The following is a 20,612-nucleotide window of genomic DNA, read 5'->3' as shown; positions in this document are numbered from 1 at the left end:
GGGGAGATCTTACTCACCAATTGTAGAGATACTTTTCCCAAGTGCCAAAACCATGGCCCTTATAGTGCCTTGCCACAACCAATAACGAACAAGGGTCCAAGTTACTTCTTCAAAAATTAAGAAAGAGGACATAGTCTCAAAATCCAAGTCCACACAGATTGCAAGTTATAAAAGAAGTCGTTGCAGAGAATCTAACTCTGCCTAAAATGTCCCCAGACCTCCACTAAGGGGCATCACTCACACAATACTGACGTGATCAAAAACCACATATATATTTAACCATTGTTATATTGTAAATTACAAAATTATCAAACATATACCATAATATATACATAAAGTAACCACAACATGCAATTCTAGAAATTAATCATAACACTCAAACCACAAATATGCAAACCATGTAAGAGTACAATGGAATAAGCACATAACTAGTTTTCAAATACTTATCTATAAATTCTATGAGTTGGCTATAGTCCTTTGATGTTCGTCCCAACCATAGACTATGTTGCTCTAATTCTTTCAGCAATTGGTCATGTTAGTTTTTGTAGCATCGGAGGTGTTTTAGTCTCTAAACTTTGTGGAGAGGCTAAAACACACGAGTTCTTCATAACCCATTAATTGTTGATGGAAATTCCACCTATAAGTGTCTCGATTATATTATTAGCCTATTTTTAAATATTTCCCAAGTATGAATGTAGGAAATCTGGTTAATTAATCAGTATTAATTAAGATAAAGTATGAATCATCTAAAAACTCACAGGATCGACTCTGATATGATCTTGGCCCTTGATTAAGTTTTAATTTTGGTCGTTGGAGGTCCAACAGAAGATTATAAGAATAAGTTGATGCGTAGATGAAGAACACATCAGTGCAGACACTTAGTGATATAGGCAGATCGATTTTTCAATAGTGGAGTGATTCAGCAGGAGGATTTGAGCCATAGATCAAGTAGCAGGTGCAAAGGAGTGAAGCAATATTCTGGTGGAGGTTTCCAGTGTCGAAAGAGGTCAGATTGAGGAAGTGGGAGTTTGCCTAGAGAGATTGTGCAAGGATTGCGTAGGAAGCAACAACAAAGCAATTCGATCTAGCTAGAGGAGCAGTCAATTCAGTAGCTGGTGGTCGGTATTTTGAACAGGAGGAGCAGTGAATCAGTTCCAGATCTAGAGAGAAGCAGAGTTGTAGATTTCAAAAGTTTCTGAAGGCAGTAACAGCAAGACTTGAGCAAGCACTGCGCAGAAGTTGATGTAGAAGGAAGTGTGAATTTTTTAGGGGCCAGTTTCGGGCGTTGAAATCAGTTGTGGGGTGAGGATAAATCCTCCAAATAATTTTGCCAATGATTCTCTCAGATTCGATTGCCATTTTGGCATCCAAATTATTGTACTCAAATTTGTTGTTGAGGATTAATAATAAAACACTCATCTGTTGCACTAGTTTTCCTGCATTGGGTTTTTCCAGGGACAATTGTTCAAAAATAACAGTGTTAAAACTCTTGGGTGTGTGCTAGAATTTCTCAGTTTCTAGCATTTTATTTTCCGTGGAATTTTTATGGTGCAAATTGCAGTTGTGATTTTATTCATTGTTTGTCGTAGCAAATAAACTACATAATTAAATTTACAATTAGGAGAATAATTTTCAGTTGCTGCAATAGATGAAATTTTCACATGGTATTAGAGCATGATTGATCAAGTAGGGAAGCTCAGAAGAAAAGACAAAAAAACTTCTCTCTTCAGAGGGAGCAGCAAGCCAAAATTTTATGGTGTTGCGCAGTGCCTAGCCACGCAGTGCAAAGTGTTGGGCAAGGCTTCGATTTTCGAGTTGGAATTGCAGGAAAAGTAGATTTGTCCAAAAAATCAATTTCAGCAGGCAGAGGGAGCAACAATAGCTCAATGTTTTCGTTAAGCATATTTCTAGTCTGGGCACAGAGAATTTTTATAGCAATTTGCTAGCGTAGAATCCGTGGAAGAGAAATAACACAAATTTGTCTTCAGTAAATTTCAGTATGACCATGGACAAAATTGACATTCAAGGAGCTTCAAATTTGTCGTCCAAGTTAGAGGATGAATTTGCTTGTTTATAAGGCTCAACTTCACAGGGTATCTGGTATATAGATAGTGGAGTGTTAGCTCACATGACAGAGGTTAGAGAATATTTGTCTAGCTACAAGGAGGAGCATATGTACTTTGAGAGTACGATGGGACACAGAACGAAGTGTTCTCTAGTAAGGATAGGTACCATCAATTTTCAGAAGGAGTCAGGAGCAAGTATCAGCACTACAGATGTACTTACATGTATCAAGATTGGGTATGAACCCGATTTTAGTGTCCGAGTTACAACATGAGGGATATGATATCTACTTTGTAGGGAAGAAAGTGTTAGTCAAACACTCGAGCTGGAAGAGGGTGAGATGTATTGGAGTTCGAAGCAACAGGTTGTACAGGTTGCAACTCGACACTCCAATGGCATTGATAGGTAGTTATAGCAGTAGAGGGGAGGAACTAAATTAGCTATGGCATAGGAGAATGGGACATCTACACCATGGAGCATTCAAGATGCTCAGGGAGACAGTAACAGGGATTTCAGAACTTGGCATGGAACACGATGATGTGTGCAGAGGATGCATGATTGGGAAGTATGCTAAGGCAACATTCCCAAGAAGTGATAGCAGGGAGCTGGGGTGTTAGGACTTATACATTTGGATATTTGTGGCCTGATGTCCACTAGAGCTCTCAGTTGGGCCGAATATTTCGTCACCTTTATTGATGATCATTTCAGGAAAACCTGGATCTACTTCTTGAAGACCAGGGATGAGGTCTTCAATCGTTTTAGGGAGTTTAAGGCTCTCGTAGATAATGCAACAAGGAACACGATCAAGGTGTTTCGCTCAAATAATGGTGAAGAGTATATTCATAAAAAATTTACAGATTTTTTGCGAAGGAAGGCATCAAAAGAGAGTGGACAACTCCCTACAATCCATAGCAGAATGGGGAAGCAGAGAGAAAAAACATAAATATAGTTGGAATTGCAAAAGAAATGTTATATGACCAGGATTTACCCAGGTTTCTGTGGGCAAAGGCATGTAACGCAAAAGTGTATATTCAAAACAAGACTCCTCATAGAGCATTAGGGAAAAAAAACGCTAGAAGGGGTCTTCACAGGGAAGAAGCCAGAAGTTAGTCACTTCAAGATCTTTGGTAATGTTGCTTATTGCCACATGCTAGATGAGAAGCACGCCAAATTGGATCAGACTGCAGAGAAGTGGTTTCTCGTTGGTTATAGTGAAACCACCAATGCATACATGATCTACGTTCCTAGAAATAGGAAGATTGTAGTGAGATGGGACATAAAGTTCATTGAGATTGAGCTTTCAAGAGATCTCGTAAGATACCTGTAGGTGATCAAAATCAACCAGGTGAAGCTCCATTGGTCCAACCACAGGGGTAGCTAGTGGGACCACCAATGGGACAGTCAAAGGGATCCAATATAGTGACCAGTGCTAGCATTTTCTCGGGTGTAGGGGATCCAATGAGATCTCAGGAGATGGAGTAGCAGAGGCAAGATGATGAGGAGGTAGTTGAACCTCCTGAACCAATAGAGAAGTTTGTCAGACATTGAGAGATGTAGAGGAGCTCGTTGGAGTTCCTAGAATGAACAAGAGAGAGCACAGGAAACCTGATAGATATCAAGCATTGGTAGCTCCAGTTGCAAAACCTTCTAGCTTTTAGGAAGCCACACAACATCAAGTGTGGGTAGATGCCATGGTAGAAGAATACAACTCTATCATGATGAATGATGTTTCAGAGGTGGTGTCAAGGCCTAAGGACAAGTCAGTTATAGGTTCTAGATGGATCTACAAGATCAAGTATGTTGCAAATGGCAACGTGGAGAAGTACAAGGCTAGGTTCGTGGCAAAGGGGTTGCACAGAAAGAAGGGATAGATTATGAGACCTTCGCCCCAGTTTCTAGATACACTTCTATTCAGTCAGTTATATCCCTAGCAGCTCAAATAGGATGGCAGATTCAGCAGATGGACATCAAGAAAACATTCTTGAATGGGGTGAGCGAGGAAGAGGTGTACATAGAACAACCAGAGGGCTTCAAGACTCATGAGAGGTGCACTCATGTGTGTGGACTAAAGAAAGCTCCATACAGGCTTAAGCAGGCTCCCAGAGCATGGTATGGTCGGATTGACAGCTACTTGCAGCAGATGAGATTCATCAAGAGTGACATTGATCCAAACTTTTAATATTTGATGGTAGAGGGCAAGCCACTCATCCTAGTATTGTATGTGGATGATCTCTTCCTTACAGGATCATCAAGGTTCATAGAAGACTGCAAGAGGAACTTAGCAGCAGAATTTGATATGAAAGATTTGGGGATGATGCACCATTTCCTAAGATTGGAAGTGTAGCAGAAGGACGCGCAGATTTTCCTTAGGCAATGAAGATGTGCTATAGATATTTTGAAGAGGTTCAAAATGCAGGATTGTAGACCCATGTCTACACCCATGATCACCAATTGGAAGAAGAATGATGTGTCAGATGACAAGGATGTTGACCCCACCTTTTATAGACAACTCATCGGTTCTATCATGTATCTGGTCAACACTAGGCCAGATATTTGCTTCGCAGTCAATACCCTCAGTTAGTTTATGGTAGAACCAAAGAGAGTACATTGGGTAACAGTGAGACATATTTTGAGCTATGTGCATGGCACAATCAAGTATAGGTTGAGATACACCCAAGGGGATAGCATCAAACTATAGGGATTCACGGATGCAGATTGAGCAGGCAATTTAGTGGACAGAAAAAGTATCTATGGGTATTGCTTCAACGTTGGATTAGGAATGGTTTCTTGGTGTAGAAGGAAGCTAAGCAGCACTAAGCTCTCTTGAAGCAGGGTATATGGCAGCAAGCATAACTATGTGCGAAGCTATATGGATTTGGAAGTTGTTGGTAAGCTTGTTCACGCAGAGGATGGAGGCGACCAATGTTTGCGATAATCAGAGTTGCATTAAGCTCTCTGAGAATCCAATGTTTAACGACAGGTCAAAACACATAGATATTTGGTTTCATTTCATCAGAGATTGTGTGCAGCGTGGAGCAATCCTGCTACAGTATATTCCCACTGATAAGCAAGTTACTCGCAAAAGCTCTAGGTAGAGCTAAGTTCATCTATTTTAGAGAACATATGGGTAGGATGGAGAACCCATTTTAGTAGTAGGGACAGTCTGTTTTGGATGCTTCTCAGTTGCAATTGTTGCAGCGGTAGCAGCAATAGATGAGAGAGAGTTACAGTCAGATGCAGAGTTGGTAGCAGTATGGCAATGTCAGTGGCAGCACATATGTAGCATCAGAGTTGTGCAATGGTTGGTGGGCAATATCTAGACATCAGTAGCGTGACAGAGAGGTGATATAGAGACAGATCGTTGTAGCAGCAGTGGTGTAGCGCTAGAACACCTTCCTCGCTAAGAGGGAGTGCTAGTTTTTGAAGCATCGAAGGTGTTCTAACCTTGAAACTTAGTGGATAGGCTAAAACACATGAGTTCTTCATAACCCAAAAATATTTTCTGGAAATTCCACCTATAAGTGTCTCAATTAGATTATTAGCCTATTTTTAAATATTTCCCAAGTCTAAACTCAAGAAATCTGATTAATTAATCAATATTAATTGAGATACAGTATGAATCATCTAGAAACTCACACAGAGTGACTCTGATATATGATCTTGGCCTTTGATTAAGTTTTAATCTTCGTCGTTGGAGGTCCAAAAGAAGATTATAAGAAGAAGTCGATGGGTAGATGAACACACCAATGCAGACACTCAGTGATCTAGGCAGATTGATTTTCCAGTGGCAGAGTGATTCAGCAGGAGGATTAGAGCCAGAGATCGAGTAGCATGTGACAAAGGAGTGAAGCAATATTTTGGTGGAGGTTTCCAGTGTCAGAAGAGTCAAATTGAGGGAGTGTGAATTTGCCCAGAAGGACTACGCAAGGATTGCGCAAGCAGCAGCAATAGAGAAGTTCGATCTAGCTAGAGGAGCAATCAATTCAATAGTTGGTGGACCAGTGAATTAGTTCTAGAGCCAGAGAGAAGTAGAGTTGTAGATTTCAGAAGTTGTCGGAGGAAATAACTGCAAGAACTACGCAAAAGTTGACGTAGAAGGAAGTGTGAATCGCTGAGGGGCCAGTTTCAGGAGCTGAAATCAACTATGGGGTGAGGAAATCCTCACAATAATTTTTCCAATGATTCTCTCGGATTGGATTGCCAGTTTGGCAGCGAAATTATTGTACTCATATTTGCTACTGTAGATTAATAATAAAACCCTCATTTGTTGCACCGGTTTTCTTGCATTGTGTTTTTTCGGGGATAATTGTCCAAAAATAATGTTGTTAAAATTCTTGGGTGTGTGCTAGAATTTCTTAGTTTCCAACATTTTATTTTCCACGTAATTTTTATGGTGAAAATTGCAGTTGTGATTTTATTCATTGTTTTTCGTAGCAAATAAATTGCATAATTAAATTTGCAGTTAGGAGAATAATTTCTAGTTGCTGCAATAGATGAAATTTCACAGGTCACCCCAGAGCTAGGGCTATGACTCCACTTAGCGTCAACTACTCGAGCCACGTACATGCTTCATAACATACATGAAAGAGACAAGGTACCAAACCCATCAGCGTCCAACCTCCAGGCTCACACATTCCATCAGCTTGCGCCCAAGTGGTACACACCCTTCTCTGCACCCTCACTCCCTCGAGTCTCGTGCCACCACCTTCAGGGCATTTAATTGTCGAAAAAGGATGGTCTCGACTCTATGGCTCTAGGAGCTCTTGCTGCCCTCCTCGGACTCCAAGTACCCTCTAGGCTCTCGTGTCCAACCCCTCCAGCCACAAAGCTTACATCCCCCATCAACCTGCGCCCAAGTGGTGCACACCCTTCTCTACACCTGCAGTACCTCAAGTCTCATGCCATCACCTATAGGGTGTCTTACTGTTGGACAGGGATGGTCCTCTAGGGCTCCAGGAGTCTTACTGCCATCCCAGGTATTCACTATCTAATTGCTTGATCCCTCTTAGGGGAGAATACCCCTTTTATAGCCATGTTTCTCTCTTTTTATTATTATATTATTATAATATACATTTTCATCTAGATGCCTTTTCTTGCCATGGATTCTCGACTTCCCAAAATCTTTTCATCTGGGTCTGTCCACAACCATTATGTGTTTATTACTATGCATAAATTAAACATACTTGCCACACTTATGCTTTCCTACCTCATAGCATATAAAAGCATATACACACGGGCATCTCGGCCCTGACACATAGACACACACATACGCATGGGCACACCGCCCAAAAGCAATTCTCAGCCTACTAGCCTAATTAATTTTGCCCTAGCTCACCAACCTAATGATCATGGTCCTCAAACCCATTACATAGGCACACCACCCTTAACCATATATATAACTGGCTCCACTGACCTAACATGTATATATATACAGAGGCATACAAGCCTCAATGAGTTTCAGTCTAACCAGCGTATTCCACATTCTGGCTCACTAACCTAATGTCACCTATACTTGCATATCACTATCCAGGGGATCCTGATTGGGGTGTTACATTCCCCTCCCTCTTATTTATGCATTGTCCTCGATGCATTAAATTAGTCCTCAATGCATTAAATTACAGTCAAAACATGCAAGAACTGTTGTCCCATGCGATTTCTCCTCCTTTCGTGTTTGCAGTCAGTATATTGTAGGTGTATTGTTCATATGCTACACCGATGTCTTATTTCAGGGCATCCTCAATTCCCTATGCATAAACAAGATCCATAGGTTTTTATCATGCCCCACGTTAAAGGGTGTTCAGCCCAGCACAATAACCACTATACCTGATAAGACATGAAATCAAATAGGATTAATGCCTGCAATAATTAATTCACGGACATACTCTGCTCCAAATGAGAAAAAACCAATGTTCCACCAAGGCTCCGGGACAGGGAGACGCGGGTGCGGGGAGACGCACAAGGGGGACGTGTGGGAGTACCCTCAAATTTTAGGGAAATTTAGAGGGGACGGGGGGACGTCGGGGTATATATATATATTTTTCCTTTTTTATATATATATATATATATATATATATATATATATATATCAAATTCATATTCAATAATGAAAGCATAAATACAATGATACATACATAATTGAATTAAATAATGATGAAATACATTGATCCATACTCATCATCCTTACTAATACATACATGATTCATCCATAGATCACAAGATTCAATAATGAAATATTCCAATCCATATTCATTATTCACCATTCTAGAATCTACATTGATTTAAAAATTAAATTCATCATTCATCATTCTAGATTTTAAATTGATTTAAAATTAGAATTCATCATTCATCATTCTAGAATCTAATTAGTACTAAGCGAAATAGACTATAATAGATATTGAAATCTGAATACTGGAATAGTAAATTGATATAACTAAAACTCAAAAACAGTGGAGTGATGAGTCTAAAAGTCACTCTAAAGTACAAAGAGGGCTTGGTGCTCTTGATTAAATACTAATACCATACCCTTGTACATGACAAAATGCAATGGAAACATTGCAATCCATCGAATCCTGAATTCTTGAAAAACTGTTAAGTCTGCTGGATTTTGAGTGAGATCTAAAATTCTATTTTCTCCATATGAAATCCAATGAGGTCAGAACCACTCTCAAACATCCTGAGTCATTTCATGGTAATGTTAAAAATTTAAGTAAAAGGATGAAAATGAAAGATAAAGGAGAATGTCATAAGATAAATTCTTAAACATTACCATGAATTGCATAGCATTAGTAGGGAAATATGGTCAAATACAAGGTTTTCCCTGTCATAAATCATTGTTTAAAAGCAAATTTAACGGGGGACGCGTAGCCCATATTGAGGGGAGACGCCCAGGAGTCCCCCTTTTGGGGAGTCGTGTCCCCCACACTGGGGAAACGTCCCCCCTGCGTCTCCCCACATCTCCCCAAAAGGGGGACGTGGGGAAACGTTTCCCCAGACGTCCCCCCGTCCCGGGTGCGTGGGGTGCGAGGGGTGCGCGCACCCGACCCTGGGGGACGCGTCCCCGTGGAACACTGGAAAAAACAACCATATAATACACACTGCACAGTTAACAGCAAGAAATATTCTCAAGGTAAAACTTCAGTGAATAATTAAGGCACATTCTGCACATTAGTGCCCTGTCATTGTTCTTTCTTGAACAGAGAATCCTCCATATAACACATGATTAGCAGCAAAAGGTTAACTCTAAAGGTAACATGACAATCAATGAGCAAACCACATCAGGCATTTAAGTGCTTCCTCAATGAGCACTACTCTTGCATATAACATTACTGTTGTTTCCATGATTTGCAATCCTGCTTTTAGGTTGCAAAGCCTCGATGTGCTATTTTCCCAGTCCTCAATCCTGGAAATTTTGAGTAATCCAGACTAACTTAGATATCCAAGAACTCTGTTCAAATGTTGGAAATTCATTTGAAATAGACACCTTAAAAGCCTGCCCTGTTCTGTCTAAAAACATACTTGAGTGCAAGATAATCCTCTCTCCTTGATTGCAGATAGAGAGCTCCTACACACATTGTATTGTTGAAGGTAACATGCTTAATCATCATCCAAGAAATGCACTGTTACTAAGTTTAACCATGTCTTCATAGGTATGCAGCCTTCCTATGATTATGGACCCAAGGATGTGTTGATTGCCATGCTATCTTGGAGAGAGCAAGACTATATGAATGCAGCTGTTAAGTAGGAATAATTTTCGTTTTTGTTTCTGTTTGTATGCTATTGCTTATGCTCATAATTTCTGTTGTTAGTGGTGCTATTACCCACCTCTTCAAAAGATTCAACAGCCTGTCAACCAGGTCATAGCCTCTTCCATGAATGTGCCTTATGTGTAATCTGTAGATTGATGAATCACCGTCCATGGTACAAGTTTCTGTGGGTGTCTGATGATTTTATCAAACTATAAAATGTAATACCACTTGGCATCTCAGGTAGATGAAACAATTTAGGAAGCTCTGTATTCAGTTGTGGCCACCATTCAGATAGACTAGTCAATAATTGCTGACCAATTCACAAGACTTTACTTCTTCACACCAGACTATATTTATACTTGTCAATCTGTTGTATGTTGTTCACACCCTTGTGGTCCATAATGTTCAGAGCTGCATCGTGCAACTTTACAACACAAAGCGTTGTAATGGTTTTCACCAGACCGACAGAATATGTATTGTTATTTCCTAGCTTTAGATTTAGTTGACCATAGTTTGGACATGGACGACCAAGATGAGGCCAAGGTTCCACTCGAGCTAGATGTTCAAGTCGGCAATCATTCATTTCCCTCTCCCAGTTTTGAATATCTTGTTGCTCAACTTAAATACAATTTCCACCACTGAAATAGTCATATCTATCCACTACTTTGTTGCACCTATAACAAAAATATTGACCACAATTATAGCAAGTCATCTTGTTGCAGCTGTCTGTTTTGGAGATAGCCATCTTGCATGATGGACATTGTTTTGCAGCACGTAGTATCTGCTTCACACTAGGCAGGTCATTAATTAAGTCCTGCTTCATTTTTCTTTGCTTTGAAACCATCTGACCTGAATTTTAGCACTCCTGAATATTCATTGAAGTATATAGGAAACACATGCAAAGTGCTACAGAATAGTTGATATTTTTTTCATCATTGTATTGCATCAACCAGGAAACTGAAATATCAACATCTGGAGATAAAAACCCAGAAATCACCCAAAACACATGTCAATGCAATAGGAAGAAGGTGCTGAACATTGAATGTGCAAAAATTTCCAACCAGAACATCTTTTGAAGAAGACATGCTATTGCTTAGGAACACCAATTTCTGTAGCATTCCTTGGTTTAGCTGCTTGCACTCTCTCAGAACATCACTTATGTTCATTTGGGAAGGTAGTGCATTGCCCTAAACTGGAAATTTCTGGGATAGCTTGATTGACTGCATCAGACCGCAAAGATTAACGCCATTCCTTATGTGAGTGAAGCAAACTTGATTTTTAACTCCATTATCTCTTGATGGCTTCTTTACATGCCTTCCATGTGCTCCTTCTGGGTTTCTAATAGTGATTATAAACTCACTAAATAGTACAGATTCAGGCTTTGCCCCTTGAAAATTCTCAATCTCAAATTGTGAGCAGTCCTCTAACTGTGCAGCGAAGTCTATAGAATTATCATTTCCTTCAGCTCCCTGGGACCTCTAGGAGAAAGGAGTCCCCTCACCACCCATCTCTAGTTACATCTACTTTATTTAGCTGCCCCTTCATAGTCATTCATCGCAAACCAAGCTTGCATAGCCCTATAATTGACATCATTGGTGACAATATGGAACACACTGTTTCATGAACAAAATGAAATTTTGCCCTTACATCAATGAAAGATACAATAAATAATAAGGATGAAGCATGATGTCCATAAAATAATCTAGTAAAATCAAGAAAATCTGAAACGTAACCTTCAGCAGGAGCTTCCAAAATGCTTCTTGAAATGCTTGATCCTTGACCATTGATCTTCCCATACTGTAACCCGTTCCCTTGCTTTTGAGGAAGGCATTTTCCAGAATGGTAATAAAATTACAGATTTGGAATTTTATTTTTTTGCTACTGTAACGGCCTTTATTTCATACCCAAGGCTTGCTGCACATTAAATCATACTGGGGCTGTGGCTATTCCGGAAAATACTGCAACCCTGTCGAGTGAAGACTTGCTGGTATAGGGTGCCATGCAACTGCCTTTTACACCAGCAAATAGAAAATAGATATACCCAGAAGATGCGATGAGTGGTCAGCCTGAGTTTGAATAGTCCGGTGAACCTAGCAGCATCCGGACAAAGGATCATCTCCAATGATCCTGGCAGGGCACGTTTCATCTTTTGAATTATTCTGAGGTCCTGACATGGCATGTTTCTTCTTTTTGAAGCATAAGGGACCAGGAGTACATCATTCCTATTGATGCCACGCTATAAAGCAATCATCTAAGTTCCTTGATCAAAAAATTCCTCTATATCCATGTGAGATGGTAGCTGCCACGATTTTGTCCTTTTAAAGGATCCTTCTTTATGTTTCATATTGCTGTAGCAGTGTCAAGGACGCTGCCTAGTTTGGAAGAAGCAGAATTGCTCACTTATGATGCATTGACCAAGATTTATTTTTTTCCTCATAGGTGGTGCCCTCTTATAGGCATGGCTATCATCTTATCCTTTTCGTTTTTAAAACAGAATGACTGTTGTAAGAAGAATCCCAACCACGCCAATGCCTGCAGTGTTACTGTCTATTAAGGAAATGTAAGTATGAGCAACACAAACTCAAGTCTTGGAAAATCAAAAACCGTGGATGGTTGAGCTGCTTCATAACCATATTATGGGGAATCATATGACTAGCAGTATGGCATGATTCAATGAGTTTGTGGAGTAGAAGAAATTGGAGCAAAATTCTCTTACTCCTGCCCATACAAATTCATGGCATGCAGCATAGCCCTCAGGATATCTCCAATCTAATATGTTCAAGTCCATGTATGATGTAGCTGTAGATCTTCAAATCTGAATATAAAATTTGCAAAATACCATCATATCTCATACCAAAAGGGAGTGGAGATGCCAAGATGAAGTTTTGAAATGCCTTCACAATGTTGCTTGCTTCATCCTAGAAGCAATAATTCAATCTGGAATGTGCATTGCAACTGCTGAAACAATCTGTTTAATATGTCTGTAACACATGTCCTCAAGCTTGAGTGTTGCAGTCACCAATTCAGTCATCCATTCTGTAGCAACCTTGTTGATGTGTTACTTGAAGAGAATGAATCAGCATCCGCCAATGAACTAAAATGCCAACCCAGGGCTGAATTATTGGTTTGCTCAAGTTCAATATTCCTTCTGATCTTCTCAATGACTATATATGCAATTTACGGTTAAAACAACATACATTTTTGCAGAACATTTTATGTTTAGTGCTAGCATGGGGATTCTGTTCATTCTGTTCTTATTGCTTCCTGTATCAGCCAGATACACTTCTCTTGTAAATGGAGAGAAGCTACCAAGCAGACAACTTTCTGGATTCAGAGAAAATCTGATACATATAGCTCGTTGGTGTCTCCGTATAGTCCAGGGAATATCAGTTTCCCTGATTTCCTGCAAAGAGCATTCGGACGAAGCAAGCAAAGGCTGCAATGCATACCGGGCCAGTTCGGTGATCAAAACTTGTAAAAAGCCACAGAAATTCTAGCTTCTGTAAATACAGGAAGTGGAGAATTCCTCATGAAGTTGGCAATCAACATGCCAGCTTATCCTATTCTACAATTTCTTGACACAGGAAGCGACCTACCATGGATGCAGTGCAAGCCCTGCACTATTTCTATAAGCAACCAACTTCAATCTATTATCCTTCGCGTTCTTCCACTTACAACAAGGTTCCATGCAAAAGCCTTCTTTGCAACGCGCTGCCAGAGTTTGAAAGCAAGAATATAGCTAGCAGTGAATACCAGTATACGTATGGCGATTTCTCAATTACTGTGGGGAGTTTCTCATACGAGACCTTGACATTAACTTCCAAATCTGGAACAAAGCAAACATTCCCAAATATTGCCTTTGTATGCGGTCAAATAATGAAGGCAACGGCTTCGATCAAGGAGCCGGGATAGTGGGCTTGGGACAAGGTCCCCTCTCGTTAATTTCACAGCTCTCTGCTTCAATGCCCAGGAAGTTTTCTTACTGTCTGATAACAATCGAGGATTCCCAGTCAAAAACGAGCCTCTGATGTTTGGAGAACCTGCAAGATTGAGGGGCAAGGTGTCGAGTTCGACTCCCATTGTCCAAAACAATCAAGAATCAACCTTCTATAGTCATTCTCTGGACGACATCAGTGTTGTCGGAAAATTGTTGAATATTATGAAAGATACTTTCAGCCCTCAATCTGATGACCCTGGCGGCTTTGTTATCGATTCTGGGATGACAGTAGCATACCTCAAACTAGCCGGTTATGATGCAGTGAAGCAGAAATTGAATTCTCTAATTAAGCTTCCTGTAGCGGATGGCTCTCAAATTGCGTTGGACCTGTGCCATAAACCGACTGCATCGAGGGGGTCTCTGCCGAAATTTCCCATTATTACATTTCATTTCCGGGGAGCGGATTACCATTTGCCCAAAGAGAATTACATGGTTTTAGACAATAGCGGTTTGTTGTGCCTTGGGATGTTGTCAAACTGTGGCATGTCCATATTTGGAATGTTCAACAGCAGATTTACCATATTATGTATGACATGGAAAACAAGCTGCCCTCCATCAACCCTTGCTAGTGCTCTCGGGAAGCAAGATGCTGCCAGCGGTCTTGCTCGCCGCAACAATTTTCTCTATCAAAACCATATTAAGCAATGGGTAAGCTTATTCACCATTGGTTTGATTCTCTGAGGGAAGAAACCCTAGAAACCTTAATAGCTAGTGGCCTTAAATACAGAGGCCCTATAGTTGCAAAATCCTGCGGCCTCCACCATCTATACTTCCAGAGTTATCTGTTGGTCCTCTTCAGAGCTTCCCTAAAACCCTTTCCGTTTTGCGGCATTGTTGAAGATTTCTAACGATCTTCTAACGGTCTTGTTCTTCAGTTATTAAATGAACTACGTCGCTATATGAAAGATATTTGATAGTTTTGGGCCCTTTCCGAGTCATTTCCACACCATTTTCTGTTCTGCAAGTGTTCGAAAATTGGGGAGTTTAAAGAGGCGTCTGGCGTGAATTAGAGGGGAGAAATCCATGGAGTCAAAGAGATCCCCCTGAAAAACAAGCCGCCTAGAAGGAATTTTGCTGATAAAGTCATTCTCTGCTCTGTAGATTATACCCAACAGTATTCTTGCTGGTTTAAACTTATGAAGTCGGCACGAATCTAGGCCATAGCACAAATATTATGATTGCCACAAGATGGAAGAAGCCATAGCATCTAATTATCACTCACCAAAGCTCAAACTCTAGGCTTTGTTCCACGTTGATTCCCCTTAGAGCCCATGTTCATTGGATTATCAATATGTATGAGTTACCAATGATGCTGAAGGCACGGCTGTCAGTTTCGAAATTTTTTGAAATCATCCATCTCTGCGTTTCATGTAACATTTTCAGAGCATGCTCACGCAGCCCAATATGGCCATACCCTGCTATCATCACATTGCACGTGAGGCTGTATCTCACTCAAGGATATTGTCAAACATATCGTGCCCTTCCTCTGAGATTATAAAAATCGAAGAAATAACACCTGATTGAGGTATTTTGTTAAACAGTTTGAAGGATTACTCTGCACATTTCACTTATGTACGCTGTTGCTTGCCTGAAACCACATCCTTCCAAGAGATTTGTCAAATAGATCACGGACAATGTCGTATTTAGTATACATATCTGCCAGAGAGTTCTCACATAAATATTTGAATCCAATGCCCTCGACTTCTTTCAGCCCAGACTTTCATACCCCGCTGCAAGGCCAAAAACCCCTTGTAGGCCTTAAAAAACAAAAGGAAAGGTGAATAGGTTGGTTGTACGCCTACCTGTTGCATTTTGGCGTTGGAATTGAAAATGCCTCCTCACATGGGACTTAATCATCTCATTCTATATGTATATAAATATGCTTTGTTGGCGTGATTGGTCAAATATTTTACGTTCACCTCTCAAGAGCCAAATACCACATATATATTCCCATCAACTTGGTTTGGCTTATATTTCTGGTTATTTTACTTGTTGCATAAGCTTGTATGTTAATAATTTCACTCTTGTCCTCCATCCTGACCCCATGAAAATGCAGTAACAAATATGGAGTGAAATTTGCTTTTCAGCTTTGTATTTTCTTTTTAGCCCATACAACCTTAGCGTTGCAACCTAGTTGTGATACCAAGAATAAGGGTCACCAACTCTCTGTGATAGGGTGTCATATATGTGCTTAGTGTTTTCCTGTAAATGCTTGGTTTGATGAAAAATGCAAAATGGCAAGGAATATCTTGAAAAGGAGATGAATGTAAAGTTATATAAGCAGAGGTTAAAAAAGAAAAAAGATGTGTTCATGCAAACAAGGCGAGAAGACTTAATATATCTAGGCAAGAGTACCCGAAGAAGCAAATTGAAAATAATATTACAGCAAATCAATGGTTTGACTATGCAAGACAACTCTACGAGAAAGAATAAGAGGAAGAACCTCCTCCCAGGATCAACACAACCAAAAGCTTTTCACATTACAGGGAGTGGAGACAAGAATTAAGAAGTTGAAAATAGGAAAGGCAAAGGACTTGGTTGAACTTCAAGCGGAATATCTAAAGTGGGGAATGAACATTCTTGCACCATACATCATGGAAATATTCAACAACGTCATTCGGCAAGGATTCCCAAGAGATTAGACAACTAGTCTAGCAATACCCCTTTTTAAAAGTGGAGACATTAATAATCCTTCCAACTATAGAACCATTATGATCAATCCTTTGTTTGCAAAGCTCTTCAGCGGCATGGTGGAAAATAGAATCAGTAAGTGGGCGGAAGTCAAAGAAAAGAGGGCAAAAGGTCAAGTAGGTTTTAGGCCGAAGCATTCTACAGTAGATCATGGTATCATGTTGAGACACATTATTGAAAAGGTTTGGGAGGGAAAAGAAGAAGTGGTTTGCTGCTTTGTTGACTTCAAAAAGGCATTTGACACAGTCCCTAGAGATAAGTTGTGGAGTAGAATGGAAGAACTTGAAATTCCTTTGCATTATAGAGTTGTTGTCCATAGGCTTTATGAAGAGGTGAAAGTCAAAATTAGAACTTCAGCACGTATTTCATAAAGCTTTAGAAGTAACATTGGAGTCGAGCAAGGTTGCCCTTTATCCCCTACTATTTTTGGTTTATATATTGATAAATTGGAAGAGTGGTTAAATCTGCAAGGTGGGGATGGTGTTTGGTTGGGGGAGTTTGTGATAAAGCTTCTTTTATATGTTGATGACTTTGTATTAATTGCTAAATCGGCCCAGGGATTGCAGATGCACCTATATGCCCTTGAGCATTTTTGTAAAGAAGTGGGGATGCAAATCAATACCAGCAAGACCAAAATAATGATTTTCTCAAATAAAAAGAAGTAGAGCCAGTGTACGTTCTTCTTTGAAGTTAACATTCTTGAAGAAGTAAATGAATTCAAGTACCTCGAGATTGATTTCAACAATAAGCTTAATTGGGAGCACTACAAAAAGAACAAAAATTTAGGAGGGTGGAAAGCATTATATGCTCTTCAAAATAGATGTTGACTGAGTTGTCTTGACCAAATTTGATTGAGAGTTGACTGAGTTATTTGACCAAAGTTTGGAGGCCGCACATGCGGGTTTGGCTGCAGACTTTGACCGCAACCACACATGCGGATTTGACTGTAGGAGTTCACCATAGATCCAAGTTGATCGCAGGATCAAGTTTGACCAGGACGAGTTGACCATAGAGTTTGACAGTTTAACAAGCATTGACTTATGTGTGTTTGACTTGTTTGACTAGTAGTTGTTTGGCCATTTTTTACTTGTATTTTGAATTGTATATTGGCATAGATTTCTAAACAAACTTATGATTTGTAAACCTTGTTGAAATACAATTTCTCCTTAAGAAAAGATTGTTGGGTTTCTCTCCTAAGGTTGGGTTTCCCAGGGTAAAAATACTATGTCTATTGTGCATGGTTGTCTTTCTATGATCTTTACTGTTTACGTTAAATTTTCTATTGAGGTTTTTTATATGTAATTATCAAAGATATAAGTGGCATTAGAAATACTGGTTGAAAATCATTATGAAGTAATTATCCTAGTAGAAAATTGTATTCTATTGCACTTGGAATAGAATTTCAACATCTTATCTGAGCTTTGTTGAAAGATCATCTGTTGAACAAGCCTAATATTTCAGTATTCAACAACTTGATCATATTTCATATCTCTTGCCAATATGGTGCCTAGTCTGAGAGTAGAAGATAGGTTGGATGTTGCTTCTAATTTCAGATCTTGGAACACCAGTATACTCCTTTTCTTGGATGAAAATGACATTCTGAATTATGTGAAGGAAAGTGTCTAAGAACCTCAAGATGCTAAGGAGAAAGCTAAGCATAAGAAGAATGAAGCAAAGGCTAAGAAGATCTTGATAGATTCCATAAATGACCATTTGATTCCACATGTTGTTGAGTTGAATATTTCCAAAGAGATGTATGATGTCTTGGTGTGATTGTTTGAAAGTAAGAACTCTAGTAGGAAATTAGTCTTAAGGTATCAACTCCGTAGTATCATGAAGACGAGATAAGATTCAATTGCCTCTTATCTCATGAGAGTGTTCCAGTTGAGAGATCAAATTAGAGCATTCAAGATACCATTGATGATGCGGAGCTTGTTATAGTGACTCTTAATGGATTTCCTTCTTCATGGGATCCATTTGTGCGGGGTATTTGTGCATGAGCTGAGATGCGCAATTTTGATCAACTTTGCACTGATTGTGTCCAAGAGGAGGCCAGCTTGTTGTCCAATAACAACTTGTAGAGACCTTAGGATGAATAAACTCAAGCCCTTGCAGCTCATGCAAGGAAAGGAAAACGAAGATAAAACTTTGATAAGAAGAATACAGGTGGAAAATAAGCTCCAGTTCAAGATTAGAAGAAGAAGGATCTTTAAAAGATCAAATGTTTCAAATGTCATATTTTTGGCCACTATACCTCCCAGTTCCCTCATAAAAAAAGGAAGGGGAAGCAACATGCATCAACAACTGATGTTGATGCTGATGATGAGCATTTATCATAGAAGAAGACAACAAAATATAAACTTGATGAGATTACAAATGGACTTCGAAAAGAATATTTCTTTGCCTTCGCTCTTACATGCACTATTACAGACAATAGTGATATTTGGTTGGTGAATAGTGGTTCTTCTAGGCACATGACAAGTTCACAAGATTCTCTCACATATTTGTCAGAGAAGGATTCTACATTGCAGGTGAAACTTGGAGATAATTCCAAGTATGCAGTGAAAGGAGTTGGGACAACATCAATTCAGCTAGAGTCTAGAGATTCTCTACACATGAGAGATGTATCATTTGTATCAGGATTAAAGAAGAATGTGCTCTTTATTTCAACATTGGAAGATAAAGGTTGCAAAGTTGCATTTGTTGATGGTCAAGTTCTTGTATGGCCTAAGGGCTTGAGCATAGACTTAGCAGAAGTGATTGGTGTTTGAGAGCGAGAAATGTATAGATTGTTAGGATGTCAAGCTTAGGAATTGGTACATGACAATATTTGTTTATGTGAGCTATGGAATCAGAGATTTTATCACCTACATTACAAGGATTTTCCAATATTGAGGAAGATGGTTATAGGTATTCTAGATCTCTAGATAGAGCTTGAGGGTGTTTGCAAGGGTTTTCCACTTGGAAAGAATGGCAAGGGATTTTTTTTGAGCAGTGATAGGAGATCAAATGGAATCTTGGATCTATTACATTTATTTGTATGCAGACTGATGAAAATATCATATTTGAGTGGTTTCATACACTATGCGACATTCATTAATGATTTCTTGTGGAAGACATGGATCTACATTCTAGGACAATATCATATTGAGGTTATTTGGGATGTCACTTTTGATGAGAAGGTAGCCTCTAGGAGGTTTAGAGAGTCTCATATGGAGATTGATAGAGAGGAGTGGGAGGCTCCAAAGGATGTGGATCGATCTAGTACCATTATTCATCCTTCAGACTATCAGGAGGAGTCTGTAGAGCCAGCAAAGCTAGTTGACCTGCCTAGAAATATTGCAGTGAGGTGGAAGAGACTGCAATGGCTTTGTGACACCCTGTAGGATGTAGAGAGGCATGTAGATCCAAAGGGTACTTTCAGGGAGAGCAAACAACCATAGAGGATCTCATGTTATATAACATTGATGAGCCACATGATTAATTATGAGCCGTACAGTTATGAGGAGGAAGTAGGCCAATGGGTTTGCAAGGATGCCATTTGTTAGTTTTTTTAGCAACAGACATGTGTTCTAGTTTCAACTTGTGCTAGAGAGGCTAAGAACACGAGATATTCGAAAATTAGAAAAGGTTTCGCAAGATAAGCTTGTGAAGTGCCTTAATTAAATTAATTAACCATCATTTAAATTTTTCCTAAGTCTAACTTAGGAAAATTGGTTAATTAATAACAATTAATTAAGTAAAGGCGAGAATTCTCTAGAAACTCACACAGATTGAGTTTGATATGATCTTAGTTATTGATGGGGATCTAATCACGGTCATTGGTTCACCAACGAGAGATTATAATAGCAGGACGATGGGGATGGGGAAGACACATTAGGAGAGCAAGTTCCTTGGCAAATCGAGTTATCTAGTTGCAAAGGTCGAGCAAGGAAGAAGAGTTTGAGCCAAAAGGGACGCGAAGGCTAGAGGGAGAAGAGACAATGATTTCAATGGATTTTTCTAGTGCCAGAGATTCAACAGTAAGAGGGATAAGTTTTCATCTGTGAGGTTGCACAGGCAGCTCTAGAGGGAGTCAATTTAGCTAGAGAGAGGGTTGATTCAGCTGTTGGTTG

The 20,612-nt window shown here is 39.6% G+C and overlaps 1 protein-coding gene and 1 long non-coding RNA gene across 2 annotated transcripts in view; one reads left to right on the top strand and one right to left on the bottom strand.

The window, feature by feature from the left end:
- Positions 1-20,612, top strand: part of LOC149161098 (putative serine/threonine-protein kinase PBL7) — a 59,086-nt gene that overhangs the window by 20,249 nt on the left and 18,225 nt on the right. The window lies entirely within an intron of this gene.
- LOC149161099 (uncharacterized) lies at positions 9,203-15,881 on the bottom strand. Its single transcript, XR_016261832.1, has 2 exons — positions 11,543-15,881; positions 9,203-11,422 (listed from the first exon to the last, which is right to left on the bottom strand). It is a non-coding gene; the product is annotated as an uncharacterized LOC149161099 (long non-coding RNA).

This window comes from Pinus tabuliformis, chromosome 5_2, assembly GCF_031772625.1.
Source record: "Pinus tabuliformis cultivar Carrire ecotype Pingquan chromosome 5_2, CPIR1, whole genome shotgun sequence".
NCBI classification, from domain to species: domain Eukaryota; kingdom Viridiplantae; phylum Streptophyta; class Pinopsida; order Pinales; family Pinaceae; genus Pinus; species Pinus tabuliformis.
This window is presented reverse-complemented; position numbering and strand designations above follow the sequence as displayed.